This window comes from Chaetura pelagica, unplaced genomic scaffold (assembly GCF_000747805.2).
Source record: "Chaetura pelagica isolate M959 unplaced genomic scaffold, ChaPel_1.0 scaffold849, whole genome shotgun sequence".
Classification (NCBI taxonomy): Eukaryota; Metazoa; Chordata; class Aves; order Apodiformes; family Apodidae; genus Chaetura; species Chaetura pelagica.
In genome coordinates this window covers 48463-65653 of record NW_009954562.1, presented here as the reverse complement: position 1 = coordinate 65653, position 17191 = coordinate 48463, and the positions used below count along the sequence as shown (strand labels likewise).

General features: G+C 41.5%; 1 protein-coding gene across 1 annotated transcript in view; it reads left to right on the top strand.

Annotated features, from left to right (window-relative positions):
• Positions 1–17191, top strand: part of NPSR1 (neuropeptide S receptor 1) — a 57348-nt gene that overhangs the window by 25610 nt on the left and 14547 nt on the right. The gene's annotated exons all lie outside the window — the stretch shown is intronic.

The following is a 17191-nucleotide window of genomic DNA, read 5'->3' as shown; positions in this document are numbered from 1 at the left end:
ATGCTCTACCCGGCTAATAGAAATAGACTGGAAGAAATTGATGCACCAGGATCCATCAGAAAAACAAAGCAATGCTTCCAAAACCACATCCCTCACAGTTATGCTTTGAAATAGCTCTGGGCTTCACTTGCATGGATTACACTGTCAATGTAAATCTGAAAGGATCTGGAAACAGAAATGTTGAGTTCCTCTACTGGACCTCTTTGTGTACAGATAGTGTCACACACAAAATATTTTGCTCCTGCTCTGGACTATTCTGATCATCCAGAATTCTTGCAAGGTAGTGTTGCACATCTTGAATCATATTTCCAGATCTTTAAGCACCTGCTCATTAATATATCAAATACATTTTCAAATAAGTGTTTAGGGAAAGTTAGCGTTGGTTTTTTTTCAGCAAATAATGTTTCCACAATGCATTTTTTATACTTTGCAGAAAACATTCTTGAAAAGATGGTGATTTTAAAAATTCATTGGATTGCTGGCTATATACAGTCTGTGGCTTATGTTTTCTGTTTCTCCAAGGAGGTTGCTAAAAGTATTCACATCCCTTCTTGGTTGATTAGTCATTGCTCCAGAAGTGGAGAAAGACACTTGGATCTGCATAAAGACTTTCCCATAGAGTTACATTTTTGGTATATACTATAAATAAATATGAAAGTTCATATACATTCAGTATTTTGGAAAACATTCCAGTTTCAGAAGAACTTTGCTAGAATGCTGACTGAGAGGACGTGGAAAAGGCACAAGTAAATTGATTTTAGCTATTAAATCAGAATTGCTTAAACTCTTTACATACATCAGCCTCACTGAATTATCTGCAGGGGAAATCCAACTTTCTTGATGTTCATCTCCAAGCTGCTCGGACCTTTTTGATCAAGGAAAAAAAGCCAGACATTTTGAAAAAAAAAAGTGATTTTGTTTATGATTTTAGCATGCCATGGTTTCAATTTGGGGCTTTTGCAACCTTGACACAGCTGCTGGTTGGCTTAGCCTTTGAACCAAAAATCACATCTCATCCAAAGTCCTGACACTCCTGGGAAACTTGGGAAACTTTGGCTCATTTTGGCAAAGCCCCCCACAGGTCTCAGAGGCTCTCTGTGACCTCCTGTCAACCTGAGCTTGACCTCTTGGGGATCTCAGGGAAAGGGTGTGCAGATCCAGTGCTGTCAGAGAGGTCCGGCTTGGCCACACCAACAAACATCTGATGCCTCAGGTCCATGCTGGGCCTCAGCCCACAGACATGGTGTCATGGGTGGCATTAGCACATCCTTTATTTATATTTATGTTAGTAACCTGCCTTCGGAAAACAGAACAGCATCATCTCTAAGTTAGGCTAGCAAAAGGTCAGTCCTGTTTAGAGTATCTTTCTTCAAAGATACTTCAAATAACTTTCTTCAAAGCAACCCATTTTTTGAACAAGGCAGAGTGCAAGAAGAACAGTTGGGTTTATATTCCTGTCACACTTGGAGCATGAGGAGACATGAGGGCAAGAAGTGAACTCAGGGTTTTCTTTGGGGGCCCAAAGCAAAAGCAGACATTAGGATGGCTGATATTTTGATAACCTTTCCCATGTCCCGGTGGTAGCCCTGAATCTGCTTTGCAGATACACTCAATAGCCAACAGACTATGAACTATGTATTTTTTATGTTGGGACGAGACAGCTTTTGCTGTGTCAATTTATGCCAGTTTATAGAAAGGCTTAATTCTTGTTTTGACAGCTACAGAATTGTTCTGTAGTCCTGAAGGACTGATTATGGTTTTCCTACCTTAAACCTGTTTCAGACACTCAAATTCTAATGACAGTTGTGCTACGTTTGTTTTTATTTTTAATCAAAGATGCTGGCAGCCAAGCTGTGAAATCCTTTGGGTCCAACTTTTCAGCCTTAAGGAAGGGAAGTGGATGTCTTTCTGAATTGCTTGGAAAACATTACCTTTGAATGATAGGGATTCCTGTTCGATTCCCTGCTGAAAGTACAGGCAGGATTGTTATCTGACAGAGGGGACACTTATTTTACAGTTACACCACAAGAGACCTTTGATTTTTGTTGATAAAATAAGGTAGGTGTGAGGAGTTTTCTGCCTGACCTTTTTGTATACTGGTGGTTAATACTGGATTGCACAAGCATGGTGCCACCAGCAGTATGGCCATAATGACCATGCTTCACTCAGAATAGTCATCTAGGATCTCATGAGCTCCAGTTAAAAGACATGACTTTAAACTTCTGGCATTACATGTACTAATCCATCATTAACACTTTGCAGTGCATTATTTGTACTGCAGTATTTCTAATTGCAACTGAACGGAAAGTCTGCTGGAAAGAGCCTTTACATGCACTAAAAAGCACTGAAAACAACAAGCTAAGTTAAGAAGATAGGGATTCATCTGTTCCCTTCCTGCATATTAAAGCAGTGATATTTCTCATTATCCTGAGTTAGGTTGGTTGTTGCCACCAAAAACAAAACACTTTTTCCCAACTTTCCAAAGGGCTGTAGGACAAAACACCCAGCACTTTCATGCAGTCCTTCCTCACCTGCTGATCTGTATTACTAACAATGAAGTGTTTTACATGTTTTCTGTGGAGAGCCACTTCCTTTAACTCCATTACCTAGCTGTTTAACAAATGGTTACAAAGCTCTTACAGGCTTTATGGAATTCAGGTCGAAGATACCACATATGGTGCTACAGAGACTTAGTTGTTCTAATAAGACCAAATACTTCAGAGTCCATTTTGACCAAATTCAGCCCAATTATAGAACTGAAATCTAGACCCCATGTAGTGAAATCTTCAGCCTGTTCTGGCATTGCAGTATATTTAATAATGAGAAGCAGCTCGGTATACATTTGCATGTGCTACCTTTTCCACATGATGATTTTACAAGGCAATTCTCCAGCAAATCATACCAATATGCTTTAGTTCATGCTATCAGCAAACATGAGGGGAGACAAAGCAGGTATAAAAATAGGAATGAACATTGCTCTACAGTTCTGTACTTGCCAGTTGGACAAAAATTGAGCTGCAGCTTGCAGCATCACTGCTAGAGCACCATGGGAATCTTGTTTACAGTTTGCCACAAGAGAGGAAAGGCGGCTTTATTCTTCCCTTTCCTACTTGAGTAAACTATCTACATCAACATTATCTGAGCCTACTAAGACAGGATTGTAAGAAGTGTGGGTATTCGGTGACTATAATGAACAGAATGCCTGAATTACACCAGCAGAAAACTATCCCAGGATAGTCCACATTTTTAGGTGAGCATAATCATACAGCTGGTGTTGTGGCTAAGATATGAACATGGCATCCTTAAAATACCTGAGGTAAAGAGTTGCCAAAGCTGACCAGTAAGGAGGATTCTGAGGAAATAATTTGTGTACAAGATGCTGGGGAAGGGCAGAATTGAAATAGACATGTTTGGTACTTGCTACCTTAGAAGATACATTTTTTCCCAAAAATGTTAGAGGCACAGCACCACTTGAAATTAATGAAGAGAGACTGAGTTACAAATGGTGAGATTTCTGTGTCCTTTGGGGAGGCATGTTCTTGTTTATTAGTGTGTAGGTAAGAGAAGCTGATCCACAGGAGCTTATCTCCACATTTACACTAACAGCAGCTTCCCCTGTGCAGGATTTTTCCCCCACCGCTTTTTTTTCTTTCTACTTGTTCTGCTCTACCTGAAGGAGAGAAGAAGAGTTTAAGTAATGAGTTGCATTTGAAATATCTTTTCCCAACAGTCAAATAATAGTGAGTGGACACTTGTTCGTGCTTAACTTTGACTTAGATATATAAGTCATATGTTCATATACCTAGAGAAGCTTGATTCCTGTTTCGGAGCCAACAAGCACACAAAGCAATTACACAGGAACCTTAACTATGGTTTTCACAGGTTTGCCATTACCTGTTGTGTAAACAGATGCTGAAACCCTCTGTTCACCCTTTCAACCCCAATGTGAAACTATACTCAGCTAATTCTACATGGTCTGTTCAAAAAAATTTCTCTTCTTCCCACTGAGTAGCTGCGTACAACAAAATGTTTGATTTAGCAGACCATGCACTCACCTACATGTAAGGAACACAAGACGGGAAGTAGGAACTTTGCCCTAACATTCAGAATTATCAACTTCATCTGCCACTACGTGTCCCCACTAAGAGGAGCTGCTAATCCCAAACCACAGTATTGGCAGAGGTTTAATGAATCATAGAATCATAGAATCATAGGGGTCGGAAGGGACCTCGAAAGATCATCTAGTCCAACCCCCCCTGCCAGAGCAGGGTCACCCAGAGCACATCACACAGGAACGTGTCCAGGTGGGTTTTGAATGTCTCCAGTGAAGGAGACTCCACAGCCTTTCTGGGCAGCCTGTAATGAAGGGGATGTGTGAATGGAAATTTGCCTTTACTTTCCTGACTGTTTAATAATACATCCTGGTTTTACAAGAGAACAATTCTCCAATCAGTTCTTCACCCTTGCTCACAGAAAAACCACTGCTGATAGGGATGTACTGTTGTTGTAAGCCAGCTCACTTTCTATTGCATTGATGCACTGGGGCTGCTCCATTTATCCTGTCCCTGTTTTGGTGGGTGCCTTGAGGCCCTGCCAGTTCAGTCTAACCCTTCCTGTGCCACTCCAGCTGTATCCCCACAGCAAGGATGGGGTGGGAAGGAGTGGTAGCAAGAGATTAATTAAAGAGACAAATTAATAAAACCTTAATACCTCTTGTGGTGGCAGTGCATGTTGAATTTCAACTCCTAGGGACCTCTTCTCCAGCTCTCTTGTAAGCACTGTTTCTGAAGAGGTTAACATTGCATATGGTTTTCTCAGCCCTTCATCTTTTAACCTGGTTGAGCTCTGGAGTGAGGCTGGAGCTTCACTGAATCCAATCTATACAGCATCTCACCTAACAGGGCCTGCCTCATCACAGAGGGAGGACCTCACTGCAGAAAAGTATGAAATGCAGTAAATAAATCAAATGCTACCCAGAGCAACAAAATTTCCTGTCAATTCCTATGAGCCAGAAAGAGAAAGAAAATGCATCAATTCTGCTATTTAAAAAAATCCACATAACTTTAACAGGGGAACTGAACAGGATTCCCCTTGAAAATTTTCAAGTGGGTTTTGTTTCCTCCATTACATTTTATGTTCTGCTCCAGGCTGCCAGGCCTGAAGGAGCCAACAAAAGGGGGGTAATACATGTGGTCAGTAAATGTGGCAAGTGCTTCAGAGCAGGAACTGCAGCAGAGTAAAGTGCTTCTGGGTGTCCTTGTCGATTCCCCCACAAAATGTTAGTGCATCCTGAATTTTGGCTCGCACATCTCTAGCCTTTGCCAGGGATTCTCCAGCAGAAAGCTAGGAACCTTGCACCATCTAAGCACAACCACATCTGCACCACATCAACGCTTTTAAAGAGGTGAGCAGGTTCAAATTTCAAGCTCCAGCATCACGCCCAGGTGCTTAACACTGCAAAGAGCTGCTAACAGCTACAAACTCAGGAGAAGGCACCTGGAGCGATTGCAAAGAGGACAAATGGGCTATCAAGGTAAAAGGGGCACCCTTGCCCCAGGCCCAAGCACCCCCCATGCACAGCCCCTTGCTGCACTGCAGCTGCTTGGAGAAGTTTCGTCAGCCCAGGCTCTTGCAGAGGCACTGCAAGGGTTCCTGGGGACTCAGTGCTTTAAATACTAAAATGTAATAATTTTAAAAGACATCTGGTAGCTGTCTTGCAGGTATCTTGTCTTACAGGTGCCCAGAGCACGTACATAACCTAGTTCACCATCAGCTGCTGAATGAGAGGAGAGAGGTGGGTACATTTTCTAGCTAACATGGTCACAAAATCATTTCCAGTGCAGCAAATACTTGCAAAGCCACATGTGATGTTTTCAGCAGAAAGCACAAACTAAGGGAGGAGTGAGAGTAAGGATGTGATGAAATGAGCTTGCAAGGGTGTCTGCAGCAGGTAGGGCAGCTTCTCCTACTCTCTCTTCCTCATGCCTGTCCTTGAGCCAACCTCCCACTTCAGAACCCCTGAGTACACGTGAATTTAAATCGCTTGCATGGAATCATGAAATATCAGAGTTGGAAGGGACCTCTAGAGATCATCTCATCCAACTCCCCCACTAAAGCAGGATCACCTAGAGCACATTACTCAGTACTGGATCCAGGCAAGTCTTTAATATCTGCAGAGAAGGAGACCACAACCTCCGTGGGAGGCCTCCTACTGAGGCTCTGTCACCCTCACCATAAAGAAGTTTTTCCTCATATTTAAATGGAACTTCCTCAGGCACCTCTCCTCTTCTTCCCCAGCCCTGTAACAAAACCAGCTAGGCGTTTTATTCATTTGCAAGGCTAGGTCATGGTACTGACTCTTGTTAGAATACAGCACATCATGTGATACTGGCAGAGCAGTGATTGCTGCCTCATCACTTCAAGAATTACAGGCAGGACCCTCTTGCTGTAATCAAGCGTTGATACTGCTTTAGTTTTTAGGGGAATATCACTTGGTTGCAGGCAGGTGTTAATAAACTGCTGCTTCTGATGCCCCTGGAGGATGTGCTTCTGGGGGAGTAGTAGGTGACAGGAATGCTCATTTTGAGGTCCTAGAAAAATGAGCCATGTGAAATCCTCAGCCCTGATGAGGAAGTCACACCCCCTTACTTGCTTTATAAAATATTGTTACTGCGTGGTGCCTTGAGCAGCTTGATGTCACCAACAAAGCAGGAAAAAAAAATATCCCTTGTTAAAATGGAATCATTTTGTAAGCAACATGAAAAGAGGGATGTAATTTCAGCAAGAGGCACGACTTTACCATAAAGTCATGGATCACCACATCCAACTTAATGAGAATGTTCTCATCAGGGGAAATATGATCAAACTGCAGCTGGGGTGAGCTTTTGAACCTACTGCAGCACACCAGCAATCTGCTCTCCACTACTGACAGAAAAAAACTTGCAGCATCTAGGGTAAGTGCCCTAAGGGAAGAGAGGTGTCAGTACTAATGATCAAATGATAGAGATATTTTCTTGCAGACTTGCTGACACACATTTTTGTCTTAACCTCCTTAGCTGTAACAAAAAAAATACCCTGAAGTTTGCACAAGGTACATCCCATTGGCAATGCCATCAAGTCAATGAATTTCTATGAACAGATTAACTGGGACAGTTGTAACCTGTCTCTATTCCCAGGCCAAATCACTCATTACTGCCATTTGTTTTCTGTAATGGATTTCAATCTCTGTGAAGGGTTTTTTGCCTCGAAAAATTTGTCTCACTCACAGCAACAGCAAGCCTACATTCAGATTCCAGGGCAGTGTTTTCCACATTTTTGTGCTCTTCAGTCCCCCAAAGCAGTGCCCACCACCCAAGCTGCCACAATCACTTCCTGAACCCAGAGGTCCCTCTGTTCAGCGGTGTCAAGGCAATGCCTGCACTCAGTCATGCCCATTAGAAAATCCAAGAGGATTTTACTGAGCATAATGGAGTCTTAGGTAAAAATGAGTCTTTAGGGCCCAGGATTTTCACAGGTTATTTCAGTACCTGCTGTATTTCCCAGTGGTAGATGCTGTAGTGCTATATTCAGCCTAGTTCAGGCTCCTCTAGGAACAAGCTGCTTCTCTTCCTTGTTTTCTTGGTCTTTTTGATAAACGGTTTTAAAATGCTGCCTTTTGAAACACTGACAGTTTGGTAAATGCAGATACTAGTTCTGCTTTTCAGGACTTGCTGAGGCCTGGTGGTGGCAGGGAAGAGGCAGCTGACCTGCTCAGTGCATGGGGCTCCAAGTGGCACAAGACCAAACCATTTTTTTCCCTCTCTCCCCAGACAAATCCATCTTTACAGCCTGCCTGCCTCTCCTTTTCCTTATTATTGAAGTCTCATGGAATTTTTCTTTTCATTTATGTTCTTAAAAACTCCATCTCCTCTTAAGACCAAACGGCTGCAATCCCCCTCACACAAGTGCCATGTCTTCAACAAGGAATCATTTTGTCCCCATAATTTTGTGAGTATATGTTTGGCACGGGTTGAAAGTCACAAACTATCCCTTGCTGGAATTTTTGTTTTCTGTCGAAAGAGAGTATGTCATTAACTGATATTTTGTCTATTTTTCTGAGGAACTAAATGAACCACACAGTTGCCTAGCAAAGCAGACACATACGACTTCTTTGTTAAATAAAAAATAAATAAGAGTATTGAGAAATCGGTGGCAATGACAAACTCATACACAGTTACAAGTGAAGGTTGATTATGACTATTTTCAGGAATGAACTTCGTGCCATTTGGCTTAGGAACATTCATCAGTGAAAGAACACAAGCATCTCTGCAAGTCACCAACTGAGTAAGGAGCAATGAGTATGCCAACAGTAATGAGGACACTGAGGTTTAGAGTATTGTACCTGTCTTTAACAACTAAGGACATCAATGATGCATTTCAGTGACTCACACTGAGTTGTAGCCTTGCCAGAAGCAACTAGGGAACATATGATCTTCTGAGATCACATCGCTAAAATCAGCTGCCTTCTAAACATTAACCTCTATCATACCAACTCAAATTACATGATGAATTAAATGCTGTTATTGTGGCTGTAATCGTGTGATAAATGAGTGAGGAAGGATTTATCTATCAGTGACTAAAGCTCAACTGGTAATTCCTGATCTACGGATCAGATCTATAACACTGGCACACTGGTGCTTGGTGTGAAAGGGGACTTGTAAGCTAAAGCAATGTTGTGAAGGTGTGAAAAACATTAAGTCTGTGCTGAGCAGTAAGATAGCAGAATAATGAGCAGCACATTCATTGTCTGAATTGCCAATAATGTTATGCACCAGGTACTTGTGGCACTGTAGTGGGGAGGACACACAGCAAGAAATGGCCAGTTGGGATGCTCAGGGCAAGATGTGAATACAATGCTCCTCATCAATGGAGCTTGCACATATGCTTAGCACAGGGGTACCCAGTTAGCTGACTAGAGAATGAATAACAGATGCATAACAGAAAGCAATGCACAGACACAACAGATTGGACTGTATGCAACAGGGAGCAGTAGCACAAATTCTTTGTCATAATTTGTAGGGTTGCTGCATTTTTTCCAGCATGCTGCATGACCACCTGCACAAGGCACATCATTTACTTGATGGCCCTGTGTAATATGTGTCTGCATGACAAATCCCCTAAAAGTGTGCAGTTGGTTCAGACTGATTCAGGTCTTTTGGAGAGATGGGATAAGAAACACCCTCTGGAGCAGGCAGTAGAAGAGCAAATGAGTGAGAGAAGTTGGGTTTGGTGCTTGGTAGGATAGAAAAGGCAAGAGAGATTTCTGAAACCTGCAGAGGACATGAGGATGAAAATGTTTTGGAAAATAAAAAGGAGTCCTTTTCTATTAAAAAGTTTGGAAAATTTTCAGTTGACTCTGCTAAACAGCTGGAGAGTTTCTGATTTGTGGTACAGGTGTCCTAGAGGATGGATTTTTACCCAGACTAATTCTAAATTTAAAATAAGTTTTCAGTAACATTTCAGCATATCACCTGATAAAGCACATAGAAACATAGCTCTTGGAGCAAGTCCAGAGAAGGGCCATGAAGATGATCAGAGGGCTGGAGCACCTCAGTTATGGAGACAGGCTGAGAGAGTTGGGGTTGTTCAGCCTGGAGAAGAGAAGGCTCCAAGGGGACCTTATAGCACCTTCCAGTACCTGAAGGGCTACTGAAAAGCTGGAGAGGAGCTTTTTACAAGGGTGGGTAATGATAGACCGAGGAGTAATGGCTTTAAGTTGGAAGAGGGGAGATTTAGGTTAGATATTAGGAAGAAATTCTTTAGTGTGAGGACGTTGAGACACTGGCAAAGGTTGCTTAAGGAAGTTGTGGCTGCTCCCTCTCTGGAAATATTCAAGGCCAGGTTGGATGGGGCTTTGAGCAACCTGGTCTAGTGGGAGGTGTCCCTGTCCATGCAGGGAGGTTGGAACTAGATGATCTTTAAAGTTCCTCTCAACCCAAAACTTTCAATGATAATGATGATGTTGTGTGGGAGAATGTTTCTATAATTAAAGGGTTTTAAGTAATGTGGCTAATTCAGCATCTGTTTTGGCACACACGTGTTGTGCTCAGGGGCACACGCTGGAGGAGTGTGAGCTGAGCCCTTCACAGGGATTCAGAAACTCAGCACAATAAGCTCATAAAACATACCACTGAGGGAGAGGAGCTGAGGCTTCCAGCATAAATAAACTGGCTTAAAATTCACCACAGTCACCTGGAAATCTCTCACCCTGGAATGCAGCTTTGGGTCAAGCATTAGCGAAGGCTCATTCCCCTTCAGCTTCTCCATCACATGGAGACCATACCCAGGTTAAAAAAAAAACACTCCAGATGCAAACTAAGAAGCTACCATGGTCAAATGCTGGAATTGTGCTTCTAGACCTGCTCAAATTTCTTACACACAGCAGGGAGCTCCACACTCAGCATTCTGGAGACCACCAGGATACTGGCCTATCTCCCACCTCGCCTGCAGCATGCACCCCCAAAACACTCTCCTAATATATTGAAAAGGGATGAAAAAATGGAGGTGAAAATAGGGAAACGAGGAAACAGCGGAGGTGTCTTCCCTTCTCCCTCCCTCTCCTCTAGAGAACAGTAGATGCGTAAGAGGGAGGCAGCCCTTGCTACCTCCTCTTCTGGAGGGAAGTTGAACCCCCCATTTACCACTTTCTTGGCAGATGCTCAGACCATCAAAAGCTGGAGGATACCCCGAGGCGAAGCTCTGCTGATGTGTATTATTTGGAACCAATGAATATTTAATTACTGGAGAGAGAGAGACAGAATTAATCAGTAATTCAGGAGCAAGGAAAGGGAAAGGGCTGGGTTTGAACCACTGCAGGAGGATGCATTTCACTTTTTGAGACATTTAAACTATTTCTTCAAAGACCACCTTAATTATATACGTCTACAATCTTTTCAATAAAGTCTTAAAGCCACCATACTCACCAGGATTTTCTTCTGTCACGGGCAAGCATGAAAGCAGAGACCACAGGCATGATGGTTGGAGCAGCCTTGATGGTTGAGGTCAGCTCTGATGCAGCCTCTCTCTGGAGGCAGGTGAAGAGAGAAGAGACAGAAAATGAGGTTGGGAAACACCAGAGGAGGAAAGAACAAACCAGAATTGACGGAACAATCAAGTCATGAGGAGGGAGGCAGTGTAGATACGTGCAGCAGCAATGCTATTTCAGTTCTAATTTCATTTTTAACTAAGCCTTGAACAAAAAGACGATACAAAGGACTGATGAAAAAGAGGAGATAAGGGATTACTGAAAAAGAAAGAATAATCCTAGTTTCCTGGTGAAGGAAAACAAGTTACACATGTAAAAACGTTAAGCTGAAATCTCAATTTCCAGCTAGAATTAACACAACTTTCTGTAATTTCAAAGGAGCTGGAAGAAACTAATATTCACAAGCCCATACCTGTTTGTTTGGAAATATTGTTTTAACTTGCTTACTGCTCAAAAAATCTTGAGATTGTTGAAGTATCTTTTTTTCTAAAAGCATGTATTACAACCCAAAATCTTCCAATATTCAAATGTTTTTGTTACAGTAGAATGCCTTTATTGCAATAAAAATTAGCATCAGTTTTTGAATGTGTGAAATGTTAGTATCAAAAAGAAAACCTTTTACCTCACCACTCTTATTTTTTTACCTATATATAGAAGCTATTTATTTATTACTTGCTTATGTCCTGACAAGTGGCACAAAATGTTTTCCCAACCTGCTCTCTCTGTTTGTGGTACTCTGTGCAACAAGAGCAACATGCTGAGTTACTTGAAGCAGCAGAAGAATGGATTGACAGCACATTTTCTTCCAGAGACAGGGCTTGGAAGATTTACCCTGTCCTACAGGGAGACAATTTTCTTATTGTCTTGGTTATCAAGACAAAACTTATTATTGCCCATATGTACTACAGGAGTACCAGCTTCTGCAATTCTTTTGTAAAACTCACATCTCTGTGAGGGCTCCTTTGCTCAATAACAAGCAGAACAAAGGCTACAGTATCTCCTTAGATTTTCTAAAAAAAAAAAGATGGCCTGAGGCATATTTATTTTGGTGCATGAAAAGTACAAGCATAACTAGGCTAACTTCAAGCCGAAAGGGCAGTATTAGTCATTACATAATTAAGTTTGCTAATAAAATCTGGACAAAATTTCCACTAACTTCAGCAGCATTTCTCCCCAGGTGCTTTTGGAGGAGACATCTTTCTTTTTACAGTGAAATAAAAGACAAAGAAGAAAGGACATTCAATAGTTCAATATTTGGCACAGCTGGGATCAAGCCAATGCACATAGACTCTAACCTACAGCTTCTCTAAAGCTGTATTTGACCCACACCTAACGGAACACCTGGAGGCCCTTACAGGCAACACTGAGTCCAGCACACTACAGTGTCAGGTCCACCAAAAGCCCTCTCCACATTTCTCATGGACAAGCCTGAAACATTTAGGTGTATGTGGGACTGACACCCATAGGTGGCTTTTTTTTATTCAGCTCTGCTCACAAAAATCAAATTGCTATTTGAGGAGGAACTGATCTCAGTTAATTTTAGGCATCTTTGATATAGACCAGGACGTGCACCCAGCCTGGGTCTGAGATGGCCATCTCAACTGGTCACCTCATGTCCCTTTATAAGCAATGGAGAGAAGCAGTCACTTTAAGGGTGCAACTCATCCAACCCATTTGCAACTCCAGTCAGGCTGAACTGCAGCCCAGAGGGCAGCAGCAAGTCTTGCTCATGAGAAACCAACTTCAGTGCTTACAGGAATCTTGACCTACATGTCTCAATGGATTAGTGTTAAATGAAGAAAGCAAGAAAATAAATAAATACATAAAACTTCTAATGTTTTCTGAGTTTTTCCCAGCTCCTCTAGTATGCTGGGCTGACCAGCAATGATATGACTGACCTCAAGGCTGGGGGAGCTGGTACACCCTGAGGGTCATACCTGCCTCTGTGGCTCACCTGCAGTTACATGTTTGCTTCTTTTAATGCTTCTTCATTCAATTTTCTTGGCAGATTCATTCACAGGACTCATAAACATAATGACTGACATCATTTGGCGCTACACTGGAGATTTCATGGCTCCTGATATTGTTTGCAGAGTGGTTCGCTACTTCCAGGTATAGAAACTTTGTGCTTCCCTGTATGTCCAAGTTATGTGGCTTCGTGTCCCCACAGCAATAAACTCTAGCAAAAACGGTGTATAGACATTTTTCTAGCATCAGCCATGCTAAAGGCTGAAAGTGTTCATTTAGAGTTGAAACACTTTTAATTAAAGCATGGTCAATCTTTTTAATTTTGTGGACAAGAAAAAGGAACAAGAGCTGGGTGGAAAGAAAGGGTTTCTTTTTTTTCACAGTAAAAGTTTTCAAACATTCCTAGTTCAGCGTTCTCACTGATGTTATTTTCTGCAACAAATGTGTCTCACCTGCTGTCTCATTACCTTTTGCCTCAGGTGGTCCTTCTATATGCCTCGACTTATGTCCTCGTGTCACTAAGCATAGACCGATATCATGCCATAGTTTACCCAATGAAGTTCTTGCAAGGAGGTAGGAGAGTTTCTGTACCTTGCTATTGCCATAGGTATTATTGGATAGTTGTTTAGTTTCAATATTCTTAATCTTGTTGCCATGAATTATTCATTCCTGCTGTAGCAACACTTGGATTCTGTTACAGTTTTCCAAATGGCAAAGGAGTTGTGGTTTCAAGATTTATTAAGCTGTACTTTGCCTTCAGCAGTTTTTATAAGCATTGTGTTAGCAAAGAATAAAATGACATTTTAAAAAATATAGAGGTCTTCATTATCTTCCAGCATTCTGAGAAGGTTATTATGGGCAAAAGCTATTCCTCATTCAACTGTACTGACTCTAGGAGCCACAACAGCTATATTGTCTATTTATTCACACTAAAAAATAACTTGGATAGAGAGTATAGTACTAAGAATTCATACAACAGTTCAATAAGAGATCTTCAAAAGCTATAGCATGTAAGTTTGGATATATATTTTATCTTATAATTTTTTCTATTTGTTGTTTTTACAGCCCTCAAATATATCCTGGGTGCATAGCAGTAGAGTTTAAAGACCATGATTTCTTTCCTACAGAGCCAAAGACGGATGTTAAGGAAGTTCCACTGAGTGAATAAACAGAAATAGCAGGTGGGGAGGAAGGGGAACAGTTAGAAGGACCATGAGGTCTGGAAGACACATTTTAATCAGATGCAATTATCATTCTTGTTTTGGAGTAATGAAGACCTTTGCCAGCCTATTCTGTTCAGGGGATCAGACTAATGGTTCTTTCTGGCCTTAAAAACTATTGAATCCATCACAGCCCAGGCAGTGGTGCAGCTTTGGCAGATGTTAAAGTCTGAAAACTTCAAATACTTGTGTGAAATTTAGCCTCATATTCCCCAGCATGCAGAGCAACCTTTTCAGAATGGGAAGACTGGTATCGATGTTTTCTCAGTGGGTGTTGGGACATGTGGTGTGCTCTGCAGCTTCTGCTGATGTTGAGCCAGGCTGGGGATGGGCTCATCATCCACCTGAAGCAGCAACTGCCAGCTGAGCAGGGCGAGCTGTGAGACAGGCTCACTGGCATCTCTTCTGCATACATGGTACAGGAAAAGCAGCACTTGTTAAATTACCACCTGGGCTTAGTAAAGAATTTGATGGTTACTCTTTGCAAACCACATTGAAGTTGGAAAAAAGACCCCCAAACCATCTCAGATCTTTGCAAAAGCCTTTTTCTTTTTTTTTTTTTTAACTCAGTCCTATCTCCTATACCTACACAATATAATTTTTTTTCTTTTCTTTTTAAGAAAAGCAGACATTGGGCCCAGTCCAGGGGCAGCAGAGCCATTAGCGGGGTGCTACTCTGGAGGGGAAAAACAGGCCACTAGCACAGCTAACACTGACAAAGCCCACCTGCCTCTGGCAAAGGCTGGCTACATACTAATGGACAAGCAAAAACTGTGTTCAAAGGGGAAAAGGAGGCAGCTGTAAATTCAAAAGAACTATCCAGAGAGGTACATTTACCATAGCAGCTTCCTGGGATATACATAAATATTCACCCTTTGCACCCAGATATTCCAAGCAGAGGTATCATGTGGAGAGCTTCTGAAATGTCCTCTTAGCTATTCTGCAGACAGAGAACAGAGATTTACAAAACTTAGCTATTGGTGATGACAAAGAGAAACTTTAAAAACAGTTCTGAGTGAAGTTGTGGCAAATTTCTTTACAAAATTGAATTCTCATGCCCCAGATCATTCAATCAAGAAACAAAAGAGTTGTTTCTCCTCACCAGTTTTAAACATTTTCATTCCATGTAGCCTTGAATATCATTATAGAAAAAAAAAATTCTAAATTTTTGTTTTGAAAAGGACAAAAAAAAAATTTAAAGTGTGACTTAGTTATTAGCCTCAGGTCATGTTAAAAAGCATTTGCAATGAGCTTTTGCACAGCTTCCAAGAAAACAAACTTCAACAGTTAAACTGCTTAAGTAATAGACAGAACCCAAGTAGGTGTAAACTCTCCAAGTAGGTGTTGCATGGGTTTAGGCTGCAAATGACACTGAAGTCCATCAGATCAAAGAGAGTCTGGAACAGCTTGCTCTTTCTGGATTTAAAACCTGATTTTAAAATGGCACTCACTTTATGGAACAGCAATACCATTGCTATTCATGGTAGCAGGGAGCAAAATCCCTCCCTAGAGGTGCTTCCTGGCCACATGTTGCTGGGAGAAGGCAGATGTGCACGAAACCACCTCCACAGAGCACAGATGGTGGAAGCAGATCTGAGGGGACAGTGACACAAAAATGTCCTTTAGGAAAGTCAGAGCCAGAGCTCACAATTCTGATTCCTACTCCAATCCAGGGTGTTAGTCTTGATGACTCCAGTATGAAAACTCCACTTAAACAGTAATATTGCTTTTAAAGGAACTTGCTGAATAGAATATAAAGATCTAGTTATATGATATGCAAACATTTAGAACCTATGAAAGCATTTATAAAAAACAACCTAGAAAAGCCCTGCTTGTGAGGCAGCCAATTCACATTATTCTAATAAAACAAAAATCTGTTCACTTAGATGCTATCAGTGCCCTGTGAAGCCCTTTACACTAACAAGACCATATTCTACCAACAAGAGGGACGTTTTAGAACAAGAATAACAGAACATCAAATGTAAGGTTTTATAAAACACAAAGATAAAAGAGCACTCTGGCGTAACCCAAATTGCTCACTTCTCTTCAAATTAAGGGCATTGTTACACGGGGCAAAAAGTGAAGTATATTATCCAAGGATTATCTTTTCCCTTTAGAACTAGACAACTAAGGCCCACTGAAGCTTGTATGTAAGCAGTTAAAGTAGCTAACTCACAATCAAAAACCCTCTGTAAGGAAATATATTGTGGAACCTACTCTTAATATTCCTCTCGCTAAGTTTATTCTGTTATGCCCCATCTGTGCAATATTTATAGTCTTAATCTAACCCTCTCACTTAAGCAGATGTCGTCAGAGTTCCCTTAAGCCCTAGATTAGCAAGATGTTATTTTGCTGAACGTGGGTAACATTTAAAAATGAGCAGGATAAGTGAATATTTGCAACTGATGTTTTATAAAGCATAAAGTAACTTTTTGAATGTTTCTCCCACACACTTTCATATTGCTCTTTCAGCTTCAAGGAGGAAAGTAATTCTCCTTGATATGCACAATTTAAAGTGATTTTCTGTGTCACACATGACCTCGGGTATTTTGTAGGACAATAAAACATTTTAACACCAAAGCTTCCCAGATCAAAAAAAAACCTGTCCCCATCTGTTCCTCTCAGAATCCGACTCTGGAGGAATAACTGCTGCTGAGAATTACTGGTACTCCACAAATCAGCCCTTTTCCCCCACACTTTTTGGCTAGAGCTACCTGGATTTTAGCCAGAAGATGCAGATCTGTGAAAATGAAAGCCTTGGAGCTGTTTGTCTTACCCATGGATTTTTTCAAAATCCCATGGTTGCCACCAGACATCATGTGATTTCCCACCAGTTTTCCACATATGGCAGCAGAGGGGATTAGAACTCAAGAGGAAGTAGACCAAAGTTGCCAAGTGCTTTGGGATCCTTCAGCTCCTGATCTTCACCAAGAAGTCCAGAAGGATCTCCTAGTCCATGTCTGTTGTGGCAGATAAGACA